At 42.6% G+C, this 17,605-nt stretch overlaps 1 pseudogene; it reads left to right on the forward strand.

Moving 5' to 3' along the window:
- Nucleotides 1-1,571: 1,571 nt before the first annotated feature.
- LOC110296900 (mortality factor 4-like protein 1) lies at nucleotides 1,572-9,483 on the forward strand (annotated as a pseudogene).
- The last annotated feature ends 8,122 nt before the right edge of the window (nucleotides 9,484-17,605 follow it).

A 17,605-nucleotide genomic window follows, 5' to 3' on the forward strand; every position in this document is an offset into this window, starting at 1 on the left:
GCAAAGGGGCATGTTAAAGACAGTCCACTAGGCCTTGTGGAACAATATCCAGGGTGGAATTTTTTTCCCCTTTAAAAATGAAGTAAGCAGTCTGGTGTATTGCTTCCCTCACATTAGTTCTGCTTAGGAATTCACAATAAACAAGACGTTGAGAATGAAAAAAAAAGTGATGCTCAGGTACTGTGTCTGGTGTGCAAATTCTTTAACCTCTAGCTCTTGAAGTTCAGTCTTTCCATCGAATAGATGAGATTACATAGGAACTTTTCTTAGAAAACCAGCAGCGTACATCATATCTTTTAGGAGCAGCAGGTTTTAATTAGAATATGTAGTTTTAACAAAAGCCTTTAGAGCAACCAGTTAAGGCACCTTGTAGATTTTATTTAGTGCTTAAACAGGTCTGTGCCATACAGCATTTTGCTTTTGTACCTTTCAGAAGTTCATCCCACATGCTCGCTGTCTATATCTGGAAGAGCAGACCATTGTGACTGATTTGGGCAGCATCTTTTGAGATGTGAAATGGTTGTATAATTCCACACTGGACAAGAAGGCCATCTGAGAACAAACAAGTAGGTTTTATTTCGTACATTCTCCAAGTGTTCCTTGTTCTGGAGCAGACTAGCTCACTGGCCCTGTCACAGAAAGAAAAGAGAACAACAAACAACCTAGGCTATTAAAAACATTGTGCCCTGGAAACAGCTAGAAGGCAAATGATTACTGGCAAGGTTACCTTGTTTGTCTCCTGGTGCAACACTGCTTGTGTTGGGTCAGGAATCCAGAGTCTTATCCAGAGAACAATCATCTCGGCTTGACTTATTTGTTCTTTTTTAAAAAGTATTTATTTATTTTATGTATATGAGTACACTATAGCTGTCTCCAGACAAACCAGAAGAGGGCCTCGGATCCCATTATAGATGGTTGTGAGCCACCGTGTGGTTTCTGGGAATTGAACTCAACATCTCTGGAAGAGCAACCAGTGCCCTTAACCACGGAGCCATCTGTTCAGCTATATTCATTCTTTTACTTTTGCTTCCTATGTGTTTGACAAAAATCTCTCATTCAAAACTGAAAAAAATTGATGTATCTTACAGTTACATTTCAAGAAGGGTAGACCCAAATAGAGTTGAAGTGCAGCATGTGGAGACTCACATTTGGAAGACTAACTCTAAGGAAAGCAAGGAAGCAATGGTGCGGAGCAACAGAGGCCTCACTCAGAGGAAGGAAGTGGGAGATATGGACCCAGCTTCTGGCAGGGTCCTGTTGAGGGCAGCGAGTGAACGGAGCATAGCAAAGCCATAGTGACAGCATTCTGAGCTGGGACCACCCACCCCTTTCTTGTTTGTCTTTTCCTTCTGAAATGGAACTGAGCACCTTTCTCCCGGACCTTCATTGTATTTTCCAAGTATGTGGATTGCTAGCTACACAGGCTCATGGCTGGGGAAGACTGAGTGTTCCACCCGAGTCTAACTGAGACAGAGCACTGCAGTTTGATTTGAAGCTCTTCCTCCTTCAAGAAAAGATACTGAGGTTGTTTGGAGTGGTGGGAGAAGGAGAAGATGGCGAATCACTTTTAAATGGCACCCAAGCAGGACCTAAAGCCTAAATTCCAGGAGGAAGAGCAAGTGCTGTCCTTTCATGGGCCCCTTCTTTACAAAGCAAAGTGTGTAAAGGACAAACAAGTAAAGCGCTTTATCCATTACAGTGGTTGGGATAGAAATTGGGATGAGTATGAAGTGTCCCTACTCTCTTGACTATAGCTGCATATGTATCAAAAGATGGCCTAGTAGGCCATCACTGGAAAGAGAGGCCCATTGGACATGCAAACATTATATGCCCCAGTACAGGGGAACGCCAGGGCCAAAAAGTGGGAATGGGTGGGTAGGGGAATGGGGGGAGGGTATGGAGGACTTTTGGGATAGCATTGGAAATGTAATTGAGGAAAATACGTAATAAAAGAAATATAAAAAAAATAAAATAAAAGTTAAAATAAACATTAAAAAAAAAAAGAAAAAAGAAATTGGGATGAATGGGTGCCAGAAAGCAGAGTACTCAAATTCACGGACACCAATTTGCCGAAACAGCGAGAACGTCAATATGCAGAGGGCAAGAAGAGAGGGGCTGCTCCATGGAAGAAGACATCCAGTCTGCAACAGAAAAATGTTGAAGTGAAAACAAAAAAGAACAAGCAGAAAACACCTGGAAACGGAGTTGGTGGCAGTGCCAGTGAGATACCTCAGCCTCCTAGGAGGAAGGGAGCCTGGGTAGATCTCACCATTGAAAATGAAGAAATGGTCGGCTGACACTCGCCAGCTACCCACAACACACGCCACAGGATCTTAAGACTTCTGGTGAGTGGAACACAGCTTCTGCTCCAATCCAATTGCGCGGGACCTGAGACTGTTTTGGTTGGGGAGGCAGAAATCCAGCCTCAGTAGGGCCACAAGCCTCTCCAGTCAGAAAAGCGCCAGGGTAGCTAGGGCACAGGGTCGGCTGACACTCGCCAGCTACCCACAACACCCGCCACAGGATCTTAAGACTTCTGGTGAGTGGAACACAGCTTCTGCTCCAATCCAATTGCTCGCGAGACCTGAGACTGCATTAGTTAGAGAAGCAGAAAACCGGCCTGAGTAGGACCACAGGCCACTTCCGGCCGGACCAGCACCAGGGTAGCTAGAGCGCAGGGTCGGCTGACACCCGCCAGCTACCCAGGACCCCCGCCACAGGATTTTGAGACTGCTGGTGAGTGGAACACAGCTTCTGTTCCAGTCCAATCACGCGGGACCTGAGACTGCTTTGGTTGGAGAGGCAGAAATCCGGCCTCAGTAGGGCCACAAGCCTCTCCAGTCAGAAAAGCTCCGGGGTAGCTAGAGCGCAGGGTCGGCTGACACCCGCCAGGTACCCACGACCCCCGCCACAGGATCTTAAGACTTCTGGTGAGTGGAACACAGCTTCTGCTCCAATCCAATTGCGCGCGGGACCTGAGACTGCATTAGTTAGGGAAGCAGAAACCGGCCTGAGTAGGGCCACAGGCCTCATCCAGCCGGACCAGCACAACGGTAGCTAGAGCGCAGGGTCGGCTGACACCCGCAGCTACCCACGACCACCGCCACAGGATTTTGAGACTGCTGGTGAGTGGAACACAGCTTCTGCTCCAATCTTTAAACAGTGACAACGACAACAACTAACCCCAGAGATTACCAGATGGCGAAAGGTAAACGTAATAATCTTACTAACAGAAACCAAGACCACTCACCATCATCAGAACCCAGCACTCCCACTTCGCCCAGTCCAGGGCACCCCAACACACCGGAAAAGCTAGACACGGATCTAAAAGCATATCTCATGATGATGGTAGAGGACTTCAAGAAGGACTTTAATAACACACTTAAAGAAATACAAAGGAACACTGGTAAACAGGTAGAAGACATTAAAGAGGAAGCACAAAAATCCCTTAAAGAATTGCAGGAGAACACTGCTAAAGAGTTACAAATCCTTAAAGAAAAACAGGATAACATAATCAAACGGGTAGAAGTCCTTACAGAAAAACAGGAAAACACATCCAAACAGATGATGGAATTGAACAAAACCATACTAGACCTAAAAAGGGAAGTAGACACAATAAAGAAAACCCAAAATGAGGCAACACTGGAGATAGAAACCCTAGGAAAGAAATCTGGAACCATAGATACGAGCATCAGCAACAGAATACAAGAGATGGAAGAGAGAATCTCAGGTGCAGAAGATTCCATAGAGAACATCGGCACAACAATCAAGGAAAATGTAAAATGCAAAAAGATCCTAACTCAAAACATCCAGGAAATCCAGGACACAATGAGAAGACCAAACCTACCAATAATAGGAGTGGATGAGAATGAAGATTTTCAACTCAAAGGACCAGCAAACATCTTCAACAAAATTATAGAAGAAAACTTCCCAAATCTAAAGAAAGAGATGCCCATGAACATACAAGAAGCCTACAGAACTCCAAATAGGCTGGACCAGAAAAGAAATACCTCCCGACACATAATAATCAGAACAACAAATGCTCTAAATAAAGACAGAATACTAAAAGCAGTAAGAGAAAAAGGCCAAGTAACATATGAAGGCAAGCCTATCAGAATTACACCAGATTTCTCACCAGAGACTATGAAAGGCAGAAGATCCTGGACGGATGTTATACAGACACTACAAGAACACAAACTCCAGCCCAGGCTACTATACCCAGCCAAACTCTCAATTAACATAGATGGAGAAACCAAAGTATTCCACGACAAAACCAAATTCACACATTATCTCTCCACGAATCCAGCCCTTCAAAGGATAATAACAGAAAAAAACCAATACAAGGACAGGAACCATGCCCTAGAAACAACAAGAAGGTAATCCCTCAACAAACCTAAAAGAAGACAGCCACAAGAACAAAATGCCAACTTTAACAACAAAAATAACAGGAAACAACAATTACTTTTCCTTAATATCTCTTAATATCAATGGACTCAACTCCCCGATAAAAAGACATAGACTAACAAACTGGCTACACAAACAAGACCCAACATTTTGCTGCTTACAGGAAACTCATCTCAGAGAAAAAGATAGACACTACCTCAGAATGAAAGGCTGGAAAACAATTTTCCAAGCAAATGGTATGAAGAAACAAGCTGGAGTAGCCATTCTAATATCTGATAAGACTGACTTCCAACCCAAAGTCATTAAAAAAGACAGGGAGGGACACTTCATACTCATCAAAGGTAAAATCCTCCAAGAGGAACTATCAATCCTGAATATCTATGCTCCAAATACAAAGGCATCCACATTCATTAAAGAAACTTTAGTAAATCTCAAAGCACACATTGCACCTCATACAATAATAGTGGGAGACTTCAACACACCACTTTCACCAATGGACAGATCATGGAAACAGAAACTAAACAGGGACACAGGGAAACTAACAGAAATTATGAATCAAATGGATCTGGCAGATATCTACAGAACATTCTATCCTAAAACAAAAGGATATACCTTCTTTTCAGCACCTCATGGTACCTTCTCCAAAATTGACCACATGATTGGTCACAAAACAGGCCTCAACAGATACAAAAATATTGAAATTGTCCCATGCATCCTATCAGATCACCATGGACTAAGGCTGATCTTCAATAACAAAATAAATAATAGAAAGCCAACCTTCACGTGGAAACTGAACAACACTCTTCTCAATGATACCTTGGTCAAGGAAGGAATGAAGAAAGAAATTAAGGACTTTTTAGAGTTCAATGAAAATGAAGCCACAACATACCCAAACTTATGGGACGCAATGAAAGCATCTCTAAGAGGAAAACTCATAGCTCTGAGTGCCTCCAAAAGGAAACTAGAGAGAGCACACATTAGCAGCTTGACAACATACCTAAAAGCACTAGAACAAAAGGAAGCAAATTCACCCAAGAGGAGTAGACGGCAGGAAATAATCAAACTCAGGGGCGAAATCAACCAAGTGGAAACAAGAAGAACTATTCAAAGAATCAACCAATCAAGGAGCTGGTTCTTTGAGAAAATCAACAAGATAGATAAACCCTTAGCCAGACTCACTAGAGGGCACAGGGAAAGCATCCTAATTAACAAAATCAGAAATGAAAAAGGAGACATAACAACAGATCCTGAAGACATCCAAAACACCATCAGATCCTTCTACCAAAGGCTATACTCAACAAAACTGGAGAACCTGGATGAAATGGAGAAGTTCCTAGACAGATACCAGGTACCAAAGTTGAATCAAGATCAGGTTAATGATCTAAACAGCCCTATATTCCCCAAAGAAATAGAAGCAGTCATTGATAGTCTCCCAACTAAAAAAAGCCCAGGACCAGACGGGTTTAGTGCAGAGTTCTATCAGACCTTCAAAGAAGATCTAATCCCAGTTCTTCGCAAACTATTCCACAAAATAGAAACAGAAGGTACTCTACCCAACTCATTCTATGAAGCCACAATTACTCTGATACCTAAACCACAAAAAGACCCAACAAAGATAGAAAACTTCAGACCAATATCCCTTATGAATATTGATGCAAAAATCCTCAATAAAGTTCTTGCTAACCGAATCCAAGAACACATCAAAACAATCATCCATCCTGACCAAGTAGGTTTCATCCCAGGGATGCAGGGATGGTTCAATATACGGAAATCCATCAACGTAATCCACTATATAAACAAACTCAAAGACAAAAACCACATGGTCATCTCGTTAGATGCGGAAAAAGCATTTGACAAGATCCAACACCCATTCATGATAAAAGTCTTGGAAAGATCAGGAATTTAAGGCCCATACCTAAACATGATAAAAGCAATCTACAGCAAACCAGTAGCCAACATCAAAGTAAATGGTGAGAAGCTTGAAGCAATCCCTCTAAGATCAGGGACTAGACAAGGCTGTCCACTTTCTCCATACCTATTCAACATTGTACTTGAAGTCCTAGCCAGAGCAATTCGACAACAAAAGGAGATCAAAGGGATACAAACTGGAAAAGATGAAGTCAAAATATCACTTTTTGCAGATGATATGATAGTATATATAAGTGACCCTAAAAATTCCACCAGAGAACTCCTAAGCCTGATAAACAGCTTCGGTGAAGTAGCTGGATATAAAATTAACTCAAACAAATCAATGGCCTTTCTCTACACAAAGAATAAACAGGCTGAGAAAGAAATTAGGGAAACAACACCCTTCTCAATAGTCACAAATAATATAAAATATCTTGGCGTGACTCTAACTAAGGAAGTGAAAGATCTGTATAATAAAAACTTCAAGTCTCTGAAGAAAGAAATTATAGAAGATCTCAGAAGATGGAAAGATCTCCCATGCTCATGGATTGGCAGGATCAACATTGTAAAAATGGCTATCTTGCCAAAAGCAATCTATAGATTCAATGCAATCCCCATCAAAATCCCAAATCAATTCTTCAATGAATTAGAAAGTGCAATCTGCAAATTCATCTGGAATAACAAAAAACCTAGGATAGCAAAAACTCTTCTCAAGGATAAAAGAACCTCTGGTGGAATCACCATGCCGGACCTAAAGCTTTACTACAGAGCAATTGTGATAAAAACTGCGTGGTACTGGTATAGTGACAGACAAGTAGACCAATGGAATAGAATTGAAGACCCAGAAATGAACCCACACACCTACGGTCACTTGATCTTCGACAAGGGAGCTAAAAACATCCAGTGGAAGAAAGACAGCATTTTCAACAAATGGTGCTGGCACAACTGGTTGTTAACATGTAGAAGAATGTGAATCGATCCATTCCTATCTCCTTGTACTAAGGTCAAGTCTAAGTGGATCAAGGAACTTCACATAAAACCAGAGACACTGAAACTTATAGAGGAGAAAGTGGGGAAAAGCCTTGAAGATATGGGCACAGGGGAAAAATTCCTGAATAGAACAGTAATGGCTTGTGCTGTAAGATCGAGAATTGACAAGTGGGACCTCATGAAACTGCAAAGCTTCTGCAAGGCTAAAGACACCATCAATAAGACAAAAAAAAACACCAACAGATTGGGAAAGGATCTTCACCTATCCTAAATCAGATAAGGGGCTAATATCCAATATATATAAAGAACTCAAGAAGGTGGACTCCAGAAAGTCAAATAACCCCATTAAAAAATGGGGCTCAGAACTGAACAAAGAATTCTCACCTGAGGAATACCGAATGGCAGAGAAGCACCTGAAAAAATGTTCAACATCCTTAATCATCAGGGAAATGCAAATCAAAACAACCCTGAGATTCCACCTCACACCAGTCAGAATGGCTAAGATCAAAAATTCAGGTGACAGCAGATGCTGGCGAGGATATGGAGAAAGAGGAACACTCCTCCATTGTTGGTGGGATTGCAAGCTTGTACAACCACTCTGGAAATCAGTCTGGCGGTTCCTCAGAAAATTGGACATAGTACTACCGGAGGATCCAGCAATACCTCTCCTGGGCTTATATCCAGAAGATGTCCCAACCGGTAAAAAGGACACATGCTCCACTATGTTCATAGCAGCCCTATTTATAATAACCAGAAGCTGGAAAGAACCCAGATGTCCCTCAACAGAGGAATGGATACAGAAATTATGGTACATTTACACAATGGAGTACTACTCAGCTATTAAAAAGAATGAATTTATGAAATTCCTAGCCAAATGGATGGACCTGGAGGGCATCATCTTGAGTGAAGTAACACAATCACAAAAGAACTCACACAATATGTATTCACTGATAAGTGGATATTAGCCCAAAACTTAGGATACCCAAGATATAAGATACAATTTGCTAAACGCATGAAACTCAAGAAGAATGAAGACCAAAGTGTGGACACTGTGCACCTTCTTAGAATGGGAACAAAACACCCAGGGAAGGAGTTACAGAGACAAAGTTCGTAGCTGTGATGAAAGGATGGACTATTTAGAGACTGCCGTATCCAGGGATCCTTCCCATAAGCAGCTTCTAAACGCTGACACCATTGCATACAGTAGCAAGATTTTGCTGAAAGGACCCAAATATAGCTGTCTCTTGTGAGACAATGCCGGGGCCTAGCAAACACAGGAGTGGATGTTCACAGTCAGCTATTGGATGTATCACAGGGCTCCCTATGCAGAAGCTAGAGAAAGTACCCAAGGAGCTAAAGGGATCTGCAACCCTATTGTCGGAACAACATGATGTACTAACCAGAACCCCGCAGCTCTTGTCTCTAGCTGCATATGTATTGGAAGATGGCCTAGTCGGCCATCATTGGAAAGAGAGGCCCATTGGACTTGCAAACTTTATATGCCCCAATATAGGGGAATGCCAGGGCCAAAAGAATGGGAATGGGTGGGTAGGGAAGTGGGGGGCGCTATGGGGGACTTTTGGGATAGCATTGGAAATGTAACTGAGGAAAATATGTAATAAAAATATTAAAAATTAAAAAAAAAAAGAAAATGAAGAAACATTCATGAGCAGAGTTGAAGTTAAAGTGAAGATTCCTGAAACCCTGGCCCGTGGATGACTGGGAGCTGACCCCCAAACAAAAGCAGCCTTTTTAATATTTTAAGTCGAGAGGAATGTTGATTCCATTTTGGAGTTTTGAGGAAATTATAAGAAGTCTCGAGGAAATCCAGATAATAAGGAGTATGCCGTTAATGAGGTGGTGGCAGGGATAAAGGACTACTTCAATGTAATGTTGGGTACTCAGTTACTCTACAAAACTGAGAGACCACAGTATGCTGACATTCTCGCCGATCACCCGGATGCACCCGTGTCCCAGGTGTATGGAGCGCCACATTCACTGAGATTATTTGTGCGAATTGGAGCAATGTTGGCCTGTGCATCTCTAGATGAGGAAAGCCCTGCTTTACTACTGAACTGTCTACACGACTTCTACAAGTACCTGGTGCAGAATTCTGCAACTTTGTTCAGCGCCAGTGATTATGAAGTGGTTCCTCCCGAGTACCATCGGAAAGCCGTGTGAGGGCTGTGCTCTCTCTCACTCGGGCTTGGATCTCTGTAAACTGTTTGGTTCTTAGTCCTTCTCTGGTACAAATGATGGACTCTGAAGACCGTTAGTGTACAACAGAGTTGATGTTTGTTTTCTGTTTAACTTTATGTTTAATGTTTGCTCCCTTTTTCCTTTCTTTCTTTTTTTTTTCATTTCAAAGTTTCCACCAGTGTGTCAGTGATGGACAACAGAGAGACATGCTGTAGAGTGTTTGCCTAGTTGACAAAGTTGCTTTTGAATGCTGGTGGTTCTGTTCCGTTGACACTATGCATTTTTATAATATGTGTTAATTCTCTATGACAAAATGCTCTGATTCCTGTGCCAAAGGTTCACTTCAGTGTATATAACTGAACACTCATCTATGTGGGTTCTTCTTTCTCTAAATGGTGCTTAAAGGACCCATCCTTTGCAAGTCATCCCTGTTGTTCCTTAGGCATCTTATCTCTGATCAATTGTTAAAGAATGGTTATTGGGGTTTTTGTATTTGTGTCTGGTACACAATGTATCATCTAGCTACAGTCTTATGGAAAAGTCAATCTTGTAGGAGTTATTTTCAGATCTTCAATAAATTTTTTCTTTACATTTCAAAAAAAGAGAGAAAAGATATTGAGTCAAGAAAGGTAAGACAAGGATCAGCCAATAATTTGGAAAGCAAAGAAATGCTACAAAAGACCAATAAAAAGTTACAAAGAAAAAAAAAAGCAAAGTCAGCCTTGGTGATACAAGTGTTGGAATCTCAGCACTTGGGAGCTGAGGCAGCAGGATCTCACACTGGGACCAGTCAGGCTGCAAAGGCAGATGTAACAACGGAAAGAACTGGCTGAGATAGTTAAGAACTTTCTTTATAGTAAGAAGGACACATGCTCCACTATGTTCATAGCAGCCTTATTTATAATAGCCAGAAGCTGGAAAGAACCCAGATGCCCCTCAACAGAGGAATGGATACAGAAAATGTGGTACATTTACACAATGGAGTACTACTCAGCTATTAAAAAGAATGAATTTATGAAATTCCTAGGCAAATGGATGGACCTGGAGGGCATCATCCTGAGTGAGGTAACCCAATCACAAAGGCACTCACACAATATGTATTCACTGGTAAGTGGATATTAGCCCAGAAACTTAGGATACCTAAGATATAAGATACAATTTGCTAAACGCATGAAACACAAGAAGAACGAAGACCAAAGTGTGAACACTTTGCCCCTTCTTAGAATTGGGAACAAAACACCCATGGAAGGAGTTGCAGAGACAAAGCTTGGAGCTGTGTCAAAAGGATGGAGCATCTAGAGCCTGCCATATCCAGGGTTCCATCCCATAATCAGCTTCCAAACACTGACACCATTGCATAAACTAGCAAGATTTTGCTGAAAGGACCCAGATAGAACTGTCCCTTGTGAGACTATGCCGGGGCCTAGCAAACACAGAAGTGGATGCTTACAGTCAGCTATTGGATGGATCACAGGGCCCCCAATGGAGGAGCTAGAGAAAGTACCCAAGGAGCTAAAGGGATCTGCAACCCTATAGGTAGAACAACATTATGAACTAACCAGTACCCCGGAGCTCTTGACTCTAGCTGCATATGTATCAAAAGATGGCCTAGTTGGCCATCACTGGAAAGAGAGGCCCATTGGACTTGCAAAGTTTATATGCCCCAGTACAGGGGAACGCCAGGGCCAAAAAGTGGGAGGGGGTCGGTAGGGGAGTGTGGGGGAGGGTATGGGGGACTTTTGGGATAGCATTGGAAATGTAAATGAGGAAAATACCTAATAAAAAGTATATAAAAAAGAGAACTTTCTTTATACTGAAATATTTGGGGATTTTTTTCTTTCTTTCTCTTTTCTCCAATCAATATTAGAGGATAACCTACAGCGTCTACCCTTCTCTTGTGATCTTTGTGCTGCTGTGTCTGCCTAAGTTAGCAGCACCATGAACTGTCAGGGATCGTCTCCACATTCCAGCTCTAGCAGCACCAAGAGCGGTCAGGGATCGTCTCCACATTCCAGCTCACATTAAGAGCATTAGGGACAGAGGCCTGTACAACCACACCCAGTTTTCACGCGCTTCCTGGATTACAGATGCAAGCTGTCCTAACACTCTCAGGGCTAGCTGGTACTTGATCTATGGAGTCATCATCTCCTTGACTCTACTTGAGAATTTCAAGGGAGGATCTTCAACATTATTGAAACCATGATCTCACTCTCTTGGCCTCACATCTCTCCATTATGTTGTAAGATTATCTGAGAGTCTGGTTTCCAGAGAATAACAGCACAACACCTTCCTTATGATGGGAGATGATTTGAGTAGATACTTCCTTGTGATTCTAAAGATCTCTACAGAACCCTCAAAAGATGAGGTTCTAACTTCCAACAAGTTTTGAGAAAATGAACCTGGTTTAACCTAAGTCAAAGGTCATTTTTACAAGACAGTCAGGGTGGCAGGACACAAAAGGACAGCACTCATCACATGAGGTTCTGTACCACAGCAGAGTAAGTGGCACCATGGAAGCAGACGAGACTGAGGATGTGGACAAGGGGACACAGCTTTCTCTGTGGTGCTCAGTGCTCCAGACACCAGACCCCTGTCCACCAGCACTGCCTCGCCTATGGCTTTGTGGATGACCATGATGCAGTATTGCAGGGGGTGGGGTGGGGGTGGGGGTGGGGTGCTGGGGAGGTTGGGGAGTGGGGGGATCAGGGAGGTTGGGGGTGGGGGCCAGTGGGGGAAGGGGGGGTTAAACCCTTCAGAAGGACATTTTGCATCAGCAGCGACTGGTTTATTTGAATCAGAGCCTCCACTGGTTAATTCTTTAGATGGTTTCTGTAGAAGCTTTTTTCTTCCATTTCTTGCCAGAAGGCAGCATGTGCTGTACTTCCTCTTCCTTTTTTCTTCTCCTGAAAGAGAAAAGGGCTTTAGGCTACTACTTCTCAATTCAGAAGAAAAGGCTTTGTCAGCATGGCGATGCCTAAAGCATCTGGTCTGACTTCCCAGCTTAAAATCCATGCTCTGCCGGATACCCCTGGAGCCGCGGACCACAGCCACCTCCCCCTTACTGGTTTACTTTACACTGTCTTAGATCAGTAACTACGCACAACTGTAGGAATAACCACTCATGACCTGAACTTCTTCATCCTGCCTGAGAAACACTTTATGTCCTGGTGAGAATTTACTGTGGGAAGGTTTCTTGCTGTGACTAAGGCAGAAGGGTCACTGGTATCTGTCCTAAAGTCACCCTCCTAGATACATAGGTTGAATCTGTGAGAATCCTCCAAATACTACTAGTGGTTGACTGTTTTGAGTTGCTGGTCTTTGTGCCCACACAGAATGAACCAGCTCATTAAAATCACACAGACTCCAGGCATAGGCAAAGTAGCCCGACATGCAATCCTGCTGTCTTGACCCGTCCAGCAGGTCCAGTTATTCGAGGGTCTCGAGGGGACCTTCTCCTAAGAACCAAATGGGGGGGGGTAGAGAGAGACGAGGGTCTTGTGCGAATAACAACACGAAAACATTCTAAATTGCATCAAGACCCCAATGTATTGAGAAAGGCCCAAGGCTTAAATGCACAAGCAAAAGGGGAAGTACACATACTTATCAGCGGGAGGGGTGGGGCAATACAAGCAAAAGAAGAAGTACTTATCAGTGGGAGGTGGGGGCAATAGAAATTCTTTCTTTTGGCAGCTACATGGGGAAGCAGGAACTTGGTGGTATCAGGGTGTGGTCAGGACATCGGAGATGACTTAGGGCTGGAACATTCTGTGGTTGTTCTCAGAATCGGTGTGTCGGTGGCCCGCTTTTGACCCCCATTTCTTCTTGGGGGGAGAGGCCCAATTCAGAGATCAAGAGTTGTCTTAATAGCTCCCAACACTGTCCCTGTGACCTTCACTGCCAGCCGGGTGCTGTTTATATGCCTTGGTGTACCTCTGTAGGAGGAGACTCTTCAGGTTCTCGGCTTCCTGAAATATAAAACTGAAATAGTGCATTAGAACAGCTCTAGTGTCAGCAAAGAGAAAGAAGGCAGGGTGGGAGGGACAGCAGTGTCCCATGTGCACCGAAGCCCCTGCCCTGCCATCCTGCCTGTCTGTGCAGCACTGGAGAGGCACCACCAGCAGCTCCTTTCTCTTGCCCAGTACTTAGGCGCTCAGGCTTCTATCTCAGCAGCTCTGTGCTGCCCTGGAGACTTTAGGTCAGCTCCAGAGAGAGGGAAGACCCACTACGGGGATGCTGTAAACTTCAGCCAACACCAGTTCTCAGAAAGTCTAGCCATGCTGGTGTGGTGGTGTATGCTTATTGAAGCCTCTACGCGTTCATATGTACACTTGCTCTGTTGTGGTTTGAAAACAGTCTTCTTGAAGTCACCCATAACCTCTGGTTCTTACAATCCTCCTTTCCTGTCTTCCACACAGATCCATGAGTCCTGAGGGTATGTAGCATAGACATCTCATTTAGGCTGAGTATTCGAAAGCCTCTCATTCTCTGATCATTGACCTCGGTATCTTAATTGCCACTTACTGTAAAAAAAAACAAAAACAAAAACAAAACAAAACAAAACAAAACAAAAAAAAAACCTCTCTGGTGAAATTTAAGTGATGTACTAATCTATGGGTATAACAGTAAGAGTCATTTATTGCTATGTCCACTTAGAAGAATAGTAATGGGTTTCTCGCTAGGGCCTGTGAACTATTTGGCCTCAGGTTCCCAGACTCATTGACAATATTAGCTATGGGTTCCATCTTTATGCCTTTAAACCATTTTAAAAACACAGCTGGTTACTCCCAGAACACTTTGTTTCTTGTACTAGTGGGTGTATTTTGCCAGGCAGGTCATTACTGAATTGCAGGTGTAGCGATTTGGGGCCACAAAGTGTGGTGGAAACAAATTCCTCAAACCCGGTGGAACATTCTCTCTCTCTCTCTCTCTCTCTCTCTCTCTCTCTCTCTCTCTCTCTCTCTCTCTCTGTCTCTCTGTCTCTCTGTCTCTCTCACTTTTCCAGTCTGGCAGGCGTATCCTCAGCTTCCGGTGGCACGCAGGTAAGGTGCGACTCAATGTTCCTTGCTTCGGATTTGCTGGAGCTGAGCCGAGGTGTTCAGGCTTTGCTGTATGAGCAGTGGATGTACGCGTCCGCGTGGGGTCGACACAGATTTATTTCTTGACCTGAAGTTTCTCCACCGGGCTCTTGGGAGTTGAGCCATTCTGCCATGCCAGACGGGAGTTTTTAAGCTAAATTCAGTAAATTACAACTAAGGCGTTCCATACATTATTTCATGTGCTTCTTTATCACTTGTATGAACACACATGCTCTCTATGGCCTGGTTTTCATAGTTATCTAGGACCGCGCGGGTGGTCCATGGCGTTGACCAACGCGAACTAGGGTGTTGAGCATGAGTTATTATTTATCACTCACTCCCATTCTCTAAGGCTTGGTTTTCATTATTATCTGTAGCTGCGGGAAGTCCAGCCGTGGCGGCCCCTGGGCTGGCAGTTTCCACAGCTTCGGAAAAAATGCCCTCTGAGAATTATGCGTTCTTTACAAAGGAGGGTTCATACTGGGGCAAGTTTAAGGACTACCTTTCTCTTCTGGTACTGTATACAATACCTTCCAGCACTATGAGTGTCACTGAGCAGGCTGAAGCTTGCAGTTAAGTACCAGCTAGATATTACCCATGTTCTATGTCATAAGTATACGGTATCTTCAGCAATAGGGTCATAATTTTTTGAGGGTAGCCAATTGCATTGACAGTAACCTGTAATGCTGGGGAGGGGGCTTCTATGAAACCCTAATAGCCAACAGCTCAAAAATAGGTAACCCATTCCTAGTACTAGGGATTTTATTTGGTATCATATGGTGTCTACGTGGGTATAATAAAATATATTGGGATAAATTTGTACTAGTCAGGATTCTCTAGGGAAACAGAACTGATAGAATGATTTGGGAAGACTATCTTATCTATCTATCTACCCAGGATTTATTAAATACAGAACAAGAATATAATAGAATGGCATACAGGCTATGGTCCAGCTAATCTAGCAATGACTACCAACCAATGGAAGCTTCAAGAATCCAGTAGTTATTGAGTCCATGGTCTGAATGTCTCAAGCTGGTCTTTAGTATTTGCTGGAATCCTGAAGAAGGAGGTTTCAATGCCAGTGAAGAAATGGATTTTCTAGGGAAAGTAAGAGCAAGGAGGCAAAGATAGCAAACTTCCTTCTCCAATGTCCTTTCCATATGCTCTCAGCCGAAGGTGTGATACAAATTAAAGGTGGATCTTCCCACCTCAAGAGATCTGTATTAAAGGTGTATGGGTCTTCTCACTTCAAATGATTTAATTAAGAAGTAGTTTCTCACAGGTGTACCTAGCCACATGGGCTTTAGTTAATTCCAGATATAGTCAAGTTGATAACCAAGAACAGCAATCACTACCTCTAACTAAGGAAGTGAAAGACTTGTATAATAAAAACTTAATGACATTGAAGAAGGCATTAGAGTTTGGAAGATCACTCATGCTCACACATTTGTAGAATTGTCTTGAAAAACCAAAAAAAAAAAAAAAAATTGTGAAAATGGCTATCCTACCAAAAACAATCTACAGGATCAATATAATCCCAATCAAAATGCCAACACTATTCCTTACAGAAATTGAAAAAAATTACTCTTAACTTCATACAGAAGCAAAAACAAAACAAAACAAAACAAAACAACAACAACAACAACAACAAAAAAACAAACCCAAAACAAAACTCTGGTATTGCTAAAAGAATCTTGAACAATAAAGGAACAACAGCTGGACATATCACCATCCCAGATTCCTGAAAAATAAAGGAATGGCTGGAGATATCACACACCCCCAGACTGATTTTAATCGGTACTACAGAGAGCTATGATACTGAAACAGGATGGGATGGGTGCAAGGACAAATACACTAATCAGTGAAACAAAACAAAAACCCTAGACATAACTTCATACTGACAGACACATGATTTTGACAAGAAGCAAACAAAACAAAACAAAGGAAAAAAGAACCACTGGAGAGAAGACATCATCTTCAACTTCCTGGTCATACTGAATACCTGCATCTAGAAGAATGAAAATAGATCCACATCTATCATCCTGAGCAAAACAACTCCAGATGGATCAAGATCTGAAACTTAAGACCATATACTGTGATGTGATAGAAAAGATAGTAAGGAATAGGCTTGAACTCATTGGCACAGGAAAAACTTTCTGAATGGGACCTTGGTGATGCAGGTATTAAGATTAACAATGAGTAAATGGGACCTCCTGAGACAAAAAGGTTTCTGTACAGCAAAGGAAACCATCATTTGAGTGAAGAGGCAACCTACAAAATAGTAAGAACTGAGAGGCCAAACCTACTTCATCTTGGGCTCGGCCTTCATCTTAAAAACAAAACAAAACAAAAAACAAAACACAGCCTGAGAACCTGACTTGCAGCTAAACCCAAGCTGCACCCAAGTACCAGGAAGGACCCAAGGCTTGTTCTTGACCCATACCCCAGAGTTACTCCCTAGCTACCTAACAACAGTTAAATCAAAGATTAGTCTGATTGTTTCAGAAGTAATTTCAGACCGTTTTTGATTGTTCATGTTTCAGAACATCTACCTGTTGGCTTACAATAGTCATTTTATTAGATACTTGGCAGACTGGACAGACTCCCCGTACCCCCAACACTTACTCCCAATCCCTATAAAACCTTGTCCTGATGAGGGTTCAAGGCTGGTCTGCCTTCCCATCCTTCTGTGTCAGGTTGGGTTGGAGGAGAACCCAAGCTCGAGTTTGTAATAAAGAGACCCTAATGCGATTACATCAGAAATGATTCCTTGGTAATCTTTTGGGGTTCACAAACACTTCATGGCACAACAGAATAAACAACTTTACCAAAACTTTGTCCATCTAAAAGAGGGATAATATCTAGAATATACAAAGAACTAAAAACTCTAGACACCAAAAAAATGCCAATTTAAAAATGAGGCATGTACTAAACAAAGAATTTGTAAAGTGTGGAACACAAATGGCTGAGAAATGCTTGAAACTGTTCAACATCCTTAGCTATCAGGATAATACAAATTAGAGCTGCTT

Source organism: Mus caroli, unplaced genomic scaffold (genome assembly GCF_978045245.1).
Source record: "Mus caroli unplaced genomic scaffold, Mus_caroli_1 scaffold_7, whole genome shotgun sequence".
Lineage (NCBI taxonomy): Eukaryota > Metazoa > Chordata > Mammalia > Rodentia > Muridae > Mus > Mus caroli.